The sequence below is a fragment of the Tupaia chinensis genome, unplaced genomic scaffold (assembly GCF_000334495.1).
Source record: "Tupaia chinensis unplaced genomic scaffold, TupChi_1.0 Scaffold000362_1, whole genome shotgun sequence".
NCBI lineage: Eukaryota > Metazoa > Chordata > Mammalia > Scandentia > Tupaiidae > Tupaia > Tupaia belangeri.
Window position 1 is genome coordinate 5,518,591 of NW_006159859.1, and position 8,925 is coordinate 5,527,515.

An 8,925-nucleotide genomic window follows, 5' to 3' on the forward strand; every position below is an offset into this window, starting at 1 on the left:
TTCTCTCTCTCTCTCTCTCTCTCTCTCTCTCATGAGTGCACATGCTCTATAGCAGATTAAAATAACAAGAATAAATAAAATTAATCCTTACAAAGCATATCTGAAAAAGGAAATTTTAGTATTATTTTGTATTTGTCTCTCATTGTCCTCTAATTTTTTTTCCATGCATTAATTCAATCTCTGTGGGATGAATGCCTTGTGTCTTATTTATTTTCACTGGGGTTTTAAGTATAGCAGTGGCTTGTTTGTAATTGACATTTATCCATTCAGGTATTCAGGAAATGTTTTTGAGCTCTTAGCATGTAAAAAAGCTATATTTTAAGTGGAAGGTCTAAAATGGTGAATAAAGATAAACACAGTACCTGCATCCCTGTGAAGGAGCATGGTATTAGTTAATTACATAAATGAGTATACAGGTAAAAAACAGAAACATGTGACATAAAAGAAAGAGACAAAGTTTTATGAGAATATATAATAAAGGACATTTGATTGGGTTGAGATAAGCCTTCTCTGGAAAAAAGACTGTTACTTGGAGGCAAAGTAAGCTGAGTTAACTGGACAGAAAGAAAATCTGTCAAGAACTAGATTCTGTGTAGAGGGAATGGTGTGCTGAAAACAATGTGTTTTTACCATATGCTTAGCAGAATTCAATCTCCTAAAACGTGTACTGTCTTCTTTAAACTCTCTTAGGTTATAAGGAGCCCCTCAAGTGTGTTTCTCTTGTGTGCTGAAACTTTGTAAAGAGAATTGAAGCTTTTTTTCTGATTAAATAACAAAATTTTGTTTTGTGTTACACCGTCTTCCACCTCAGAGCAGAATGTATTGATTTGTAAAATGAAATGAAGAATTCAAGATACACTTACATAAAACAGCCAATTTATCTAGCTCAGGTGAGTGTAAATGTGGTCAAAACTGTAGATCTGTAGTTTTTATGTGGGTGTCTTAAAATGGATATTTCTGGGGCTTTGATATATGTAGCTAATCGTGCTCACTTTGGCAGCACATATACTAAAATTGGAATGATATATGTAGTTAATTAAAAAAATCACTTTTAAAAATTTGTTCTACTTCCTTAGAGCTTAGCTTTGGTTTTATTTATTTATTTTTATTTATTTTTAGTTTGCTGTAGAGTATGCAAGAGACACGGGGAGAGAGAGAGAGAAAGAGAGTGAGAAGGCGTCCCCCCTTCCCTAGGGGAGATAACCTCATCTTAATCCCTTCTCCTCCACTCTCATCTTGGAATTTGGGCATGTGCACACATTTGCCCAGTGTATTTTTCAAGCCACTAGTTCCAGGACTTGAAATGAGCAGTCAGCCATGTGGGATCCAGCCAACATAACCAGCTGGCTGGCCCCAGTCATCTTGAATCAAACATAGCATTTAGCTTTCTTCTTTAATCCTAGATTTTGTTTAATGCAGTTTACTGCACCCTCCATAAATCCCTGTAGTCATGTCCGTGTAGACATGAAATATCACACGGTACACTATTTATCCCTTCTGCGGGATACGTGCTAAAGCTCCCTAAATTCTAAACAAAAAATAAATTTAAAAAAATTGCTCAAAAGAACAGCTTCCTTACACAATAGTAATAAGCATATATGCTTTCCTCACCTAATTCTGATACAGAATTATCCTAACGGTTGTAGAGTTCTGCCTGATTGTCAATATTCCTGCCATTCTTGCCTGATTAGTCAAGACTCCAAATTCCTGAGCTTTCCTTAAATTCTGTACTCCTTAAAATTTGACCCCCTCACCACTTGAATATCTGGAGCTCTGATTGGCAAATGCTATGTGGGTATTCGTCAAGCACATAAGAATATTATATTCACATGTGCCTCAGTGATTGTTTGATGTCTATCAAAGTCATCAATAGAGATAAAATGCAGGAAACCAAGTATGATAGAAAACAGTGATTAGAATATGGTTCTTCTCTTCAGAAGAAGGACTTACAGTAGAAAAGAATTTTCATTTTTAATAGCTATGTCTTTGGTTATTAAAGATGTTAGTCAAAATATGTAAGGCAGAGAGAATGACATAAAAACAATCTGCTTTGTTATGGAAAGGATATTTTCCCATTTCAAGTAGGCACATTCACACTTCTACACAGAACTATTAGAATCTTAGATAATATGAAGATACTAATTTCAGGCTCCCCTTCTTCATCTACCTGCTTTTCTTATTTACTTTTGAACCCCTTTAGATCTCTTATTATGATAGTTTTCCTCTCCGCAGAAGTGAAGAGGAGAAACTAAACATATATCCTATTTTTCCTGAGTATCTGAAAGGAGTTCGTTAAGCTACAAAACCAGAAGGAGCAGCCCTTACAAGGTTGCCCTCACTTCAGACAGCAATTGCAATTTTGGGGATTTCCCAAATCACTTTCAAGTTGGATAATCTACTATTAAGACTGTCAGAACTCAGGCAGGTGCTTGTGATTCCAATTTTATAATACATATTTTCTAAAAGTTTACTTATTTATGTCTTTTGAGAGAGAAAGAGGCAAAGAGAGAGAGAGATTCAACAATAAGGATCATGCCATGATCCACTCCTAGTTCAGCCACCCTAGTTCATGGGCTATCCTCACATGCTCCGTGTGCTCAGAGAGGTCCTAGGAGGCAAACCCAGGACCTTTCCATGTGGTCTAGTTGCCTTACTGCCACACTACCACTTGACCCTAGTTTTAGGATATTGAAAAGGCAAATTTAAACTGGCCAAACAAGGAGATGCACAGAGCGAATTCTGGTAGGCCAAGCTCCAGGCTCTCTTCTCTCTGGAATCCTAGATGGCATTATCTCCTCTCAGTTACTATGTGAGCTAATAGAGTGCTGACCGTGAGGAATGCTTGGTTGGCCTTCAGGGTCTGGAGTTTTTATGGGCTTATTAGCATGGTTGATTGAATCACTGTGTCCATCACCAGCCTTCCTCCCCCAGCTACATCAGGACTTCCAGGGGGTCCTCAGTGAATACCTCATTCACATAAATTATTGGGTGTGGTTGAAGATCCATTATGAATAACAAAGACACTCTTTTTACATAGAAGTGCCAAAGATAGAGAGGTTACCTCCTGGGAACCAGGGATATAGCCAGACCTATCTTTGGAACGAAGTCAAATTCATTATTCCACGGTAGTTAACTATGTAAATTTTAAAAAGTCTGTTCCTCTTTTATCTGTTTATGTAATATATTGATATATATGATATATTTATGTGTATTAGAACATATTTATAGGATATGAATGTATAATGTAGATATAGACATAAGTGTATAAAATGATACAGATATATTTTTGTAAATGATTTGATGTTTTAGACTATAAAACTCCCTTCTTTTGAGGGAACTTTTATTATATATTGGGTAATTGGTAAAGTCATGATGTGTTTTTACATAGAAAAATATGTCACAACTTTTCTGACAGCTCAGTGGCATAAAGAGAGGTAAGTCACCTTTAGAAATGTCATTATATAAATATAGTATTAGCAAACTTAATCTCATTTCCTGGCAAAATGGTCTCTGAGTTTTTATTTATGTACTAACTAGAATTATTTCATTTCCTAATGATGTGATGAGAACAACATAGTTTCTATGAAGAGCCAAGTGTTTTGGTGTTGTTTAATAACTGAATACTGAAATTGAGCAATTTATAAGAAAAGAGGTTTATTGGGTTCATGGTTTAGAGGCCCATGGTCCAGAGGCCACAACTGGTAAGGATCTCTTTGCTGATGGATAACATGGAAGAGGGTCTCACATGTCAAGAGGCAAAAGCGTGTGTGTCTGTGCCCATGGGTCTGTCTCATTACAATGACTCACCAGATTTCAATACATGAATTTTGCGGGGACAGATCCAGATCATAGCACTAACACTCTATTGCAGGAGACTAAGACAAGTTATAATATTGAGTCATCAGGAAAGTCAGGTCACATTTCTGCTTTGGAAAACAAAAAAATGCATCATGACTTTTCCAACAAGCTAATACAATATGGTTATGAACCAGGTACTCCGGGAACTACAGTTAGATAAGTTCATTGAATTAATGGGTCAAAAGTGGCATTTGAGAAGCAAGATTCTTATGTTTGTCACATCAAATGTATAAGGGGACTTCCAAAAGTCTGTGGAAAAGGTTGGTCCCCTAGTGCAGCAATTGAGCACCAAGTATAGGGGAGCAAGATCCTGGATGGTTGACCCTGGTTTGAATCCTGTCCCCAGTGCTTGTAAAAATGCAAGGCATATGTTTGTGCATGCTCCCACTCCTGCAGAAACTGACATGAAAATGACTGCAGTGTGGCCATGTCTCATTGGGGTGCTGTTTTTTCTCTCTCTCTTCTCTGGTGAGCACACATGTCCTCTGGCTATAATACAAATTTTAAAAAAGTTTTTGGAAAAAGTAGAATTAAAGGATGAGTTTATTTTGGTGCAAAGATCTTTTTAAATCCATTCATCACTTTTTCCCGATTCACATTTTCCATGAAGGTTTTGAAGACCCCACATAGTACTGGACAGATTCCAATGTGAAAGTTTAAGTATGTAAATTGCCATACATTTTTTCTTCTGTGTAGCCTCTAAAGTAGAAATTGCTAGTATATTTAACAGCTCCTTCAAAATCATCATATTGTGTTATTTAACAAAAAAATCATGATCATATTTTCTCATCCACTGCCAAAAGTCTTCTGTTTGTATTTTATTTCTAAGGAGGTTCATCTTGTTGCTTATTCTATTTTGAGGGCACATTATGTGAGTAGATTCGTCAAGCTCTAATTTTGTCCTTTTGCATTCCGCTCAAGAGAAGAAAAATCAGAATTTTCCTTTCTGGTCCTCTGCAAAATCTAGCATCTTGTTAGCTTTATAATCATGTTTCACTTAAATTCCCCAAGTACGTGGAAACTTCTCCAAGCAATTGTATGCTTAAGATATAGTAAGAAAGTAATTATATATTTTGACACTTAATTAAGTACAGTTAGCAGTTATTTTTAGGTTGTCAGGAAAGTCAGGACATATTTTTCTATGCAAAATGTGTCCTGACTTTCTCAACAATCCAATATGTATTTTCTCCTTTTATTATTTCATGTGTTAAAACTTCAACACCTTCAAGTTTTAATAATAGGATAAAGATCTTGAAGGGGAGTATCATGTGATTTTATACATATACAATAGCTATCAGATACCTTTTAATACAGGAATATAAATATATTTTGTAAAATGTATATCATCTTAAAAGACTACAAACAAATTATATCAGGATAATATAAGATAATAGGGAATATTGGAAGGTACTTTCCCAAGGACTTTGCATTATTAATTTAGTTCTAACAAGGAGATAGGCATTAGTCTTGAAAATTCTTTCTTGGCAGGATCTGTGAAATTCATTTTTCCCTTATTTTCGACTCTACTTGAGTCCTCAAATATTAAGAAAAGTCATCTAGAACTTGGAAGTAAGAAAAAAAGATAACTGTCTATCTTGCTTTGTTGAGTTGTGGCATTGTCCAGCAAGCTTGCCTGAAGGTCATCTGCTTAAGCATGTGACATTGCTTGACTTACTGTGTACCGGCATCCATGGGAACATTTCACAGTCCTGAAGTGTGAGTCAGCTCCACTGTTGGATCCCAGGGGACAAGGTATGCACATATTCTTTATAAAGTTGGTTCTGTATGTTTGTAATCTGCAGCACTCTTTAAAGTATGGAGTCCATGGCCGGTCTGTGACCTGGTGTTAAAGAAGCTGGATCCCACATGGTTGACCATGGGTTGATTCTTGGTCATGGTGGCTTGAAAAAATACACCAGATGCATTTGCATGCATGACCAAAATCCCAATAGGATGGATAAATGGAGGAGAAGGGATTGCAGAGTCCTTTACCCTCTCCAAACTCTCTGTCAGTCTCTCTGTTTTTGTCTGGTGAGCACACATATCCTTTGACAACAAAACAAAAAATTAGTGTAGGGACCTAAGTGATTATCTTTCTTCCCTGGGTCCAAGGGTAATACTTACTAAAAGAAACTTTATTTAGACCTTGAGTGATCTATGATTCTTCAGTATTCTCTAAATATTGGATTTTTTTTCTTCTAATATCTGGGAGAATGTGATAAATACTATAATAGTTGGGTCACATGTCATATCTCCTTAGAAAGAAAAGAAGTGCTTTATGATGACAAAGATATTTGTTCTTTTTTTCAGCCACTACTTGTGCCTAATGCAAAAGGTTGAATATTACATAGTCTCAATTTCATTTTAACAAATATTAAATAGCTAAAGTAATAAATAAGAGAATTGGAATTATAATTCTTCTTCCTCCTCCTTCTTCTTCCTTCTCTTCTTCTTCCTCTTCTTCCTCTTTTTCTTCTTTCTCTTCTTCTTATTCCTCTTCCTTTTCATCCTCTTCCTCTTCCTCCTCTTCCTCTTCCTCTTCCTCCTCCTCCTCCTCATACCTGTTACAGGGTAAATAACACAACCACCACTAGAATGATCTCTGAGTCTGGGTGACCAACTCCCACATGGCCAACTGAGGTTCAAGTCCCAGACCTGGTGTCTTGAAAAATCACACTGGGCATGTATATGTGTATGCCCAAAATCCCAGGAGGAGAGTGGAGGAGAAAAGATTGTGGTATGACCATCCCCCATGGGGATTTCTCACTCTCCCTCTCTCTGTCTCTCCAGAAAGCACATGGGCCCTATAACAAAAACCTAAATTAAAAAAAAGAAAAGAAAAGAAAGAAAGAAATTGTAAATGTGAATTGCAGGGTGGGTAGGAGAGAAGTAATGGAAGGAAAAAAGAGTGACAATCAGTTTAGTTTAAGATGAAACTGAAAAATGTTAAAGGAAGGGTTCAGAAATAAGAGATGTAGGATTGGAGTAGAAGAAAGAGATGAGGATTAGCAAAAGGATTCTCCCTTGGGCTTCAGAAATTATCCTTTTTGCCTGTCTAGTAATGAGTATATTTCATAATGCTAACTGTGTGTCAAGTATCCTATTAAATATTATGTGCCTACTAGCTCGTGTCATCCTCAGAACCACATGACAGCAATGTGACCATGATCCTTCTCCTTGAGAAGATATAAGTAAGGCTTTGTGTTGTTACCTGCCAGAAGAACCAGAAAGCAACCAGGAGTGTTGTGTCTGACTGCAACAACTGTTCTCCATCACTAAGGCCACGTGCAGCTGTGGGACAGGATTCCAGCTCTATGGAACAAGGTAAAGAGAAATAAGGGGGGGGGGGATGACACGTAAGTACGTGTAACTTCCTTCCTTCCTTCCTTCCTTCCTTCCTTCCTTCCTTCCTTCCTTCCTTCCTTCCTTCCCTCTCTCTCTCTCTCTCTTTTTCTTTCTTTCTTTCTTTCTGAGAGGTTTTTGCTATAGGGCGTGTGCACTCTCGCCAGAAAGACAGAGAGACTGAAAATCGCCCCCAGGAGAGATGGCCATGCTGCAATCCCTTCTCCTCCACTCTCCTCTTGGGATCTTGGGTATGCACACACAGGTACCCAGAGTGAGTTTAAGTCACCTAGTCTGGGATATGAACCACAGTCCACTACATGAGAGTCCACCGACATAGCCATTATGCCAACTGCTGGTCCCAGTACTTGTAACATCTGAAAGAAGAAAAAGAAGCTTTAGTAATTAGTTTAATTTAAGAGTGAACAAAATCCCACTTGGATTGGATTAAGACAAAGAGGGGAGTTTAAGGGTAGGATAAGGTAGGAAGAATTAGACAGCGAAGTCTGGAGAAAGGTCACGATCTCTCATAGCATTGGGAAACAAGTCCGGGGCATGGGGCTTCTTTCTCTTGTCTTTTAGCTATGCTGATTTCTGGGTGTTAAGGTCATTCTCCTTTCTTTCTATGAGAAGAATTGAGGCAGCTTAAAGTTTCCAAATGGTATACTTTGTAGTTTCAGCCAACACAGGGACATGACATGAATTTTTGGGTCTCAAGTTCAAAAATTTAGGGCATGGTACTAATAACTGTCCCTAGGTCAAGTGCTATATCAGTAGCTAGGATGCTTTTTGCTGCAGGGGAGAGCCCAAGTAAATCTTTATTGTGTGTTTTTCTTACATTACAGGAAGTGTGGAGGAAGGTGTTTCTAGGGTTGGTTTAGGGAGAAATGATGCCAAAGGTCAGAGTATCTAGGATTCTTTTAGCATTCCTCTCATGATAGTAAGATGAGCACTGTTGCTATAATAATCATATCCTTAGGGCAGCATCCAAAGCAGGGAGAATGAGGCAGAAAAGCACTCTCTTTGTGTGACATTTTCTTTCCATCATGAGAAAGACTGCATTGCAGGTTTTCTGAAACCTAAACCAATTTTGGGACACTCTTTAAGAAAAAGCAACAAAATAATAAAACATGAAAGTTGGCGCAGGACATTGGCTAGGGTCATTTCGAGTGTGAAACGCTCAGCTTCTTATTAAATGAAGTCTCTGTTGCATGTCTTCTTTTGTCTCAGTGATTGAACTGAGCTACTTGAAGCTTGGGTCACTCCTGTCCCTGAGGAGCTTGAGAAAGCAAGCATCTGGATCTTTCAGCACCTAACTTTGGAGATGGGTGCTTAAGACTAGGGAAGAAGGTGAGAAGAATGGCTGTTGAATGAAGACCAGCTTGTTTCCACAGATGTCTAAGACTGGAATACTTATGCATAGCCAGAAGTATAGAATGATGCTATCAATTTTGATATTGTAATAACTGTGGAGATAATTATAGCGGGCTCACTTGTCCTCCTGAAAATCATTCCCATCTAAGATCTCAGATTGTGACTATATTTAGAAACAGGGTTTAGCAGATGGAATTAATTAGAGACCTTGGACACTGGATTTAGGGTGGGCCTAATCCAGTGATTTGTGTCTTTTTAAGAGGACACACAGGCGCACCAAAGATATGAAAGGGCCGTATGAAAAAGGGGGCAGGCATTGAAGCTAACTGAAGCAGCCCAGGCCTCAGGAAT

General features: G+C 37.9%; 1 long non-coding RNA gene across 1 annotated transcript in view; it reads left to right on the forward strand.

Moving 5' to 3' along the window:
- Positions 1 to 8,925, forward strand: part of LOC102485467 (uncharacterized) — a 21,535-nt gene that overhangs the window by 1,098 nt on the left and 11,512 nt on the right. The window contains exons 2-4 of the long non-coding RNA XR_335233.3: positions 691 to 890; positions 5,467 to 5,610; positions 6,984 to 7,182. This is a non-coding gene — a long non-coding RNA (uncharacterized LOC102485467). The remainder of the gene's footprint in view (positions 1 to 690; positions 891 to 5,466; positions 5,611 to 6,983; positions 7,183 to 8,925) is intronic.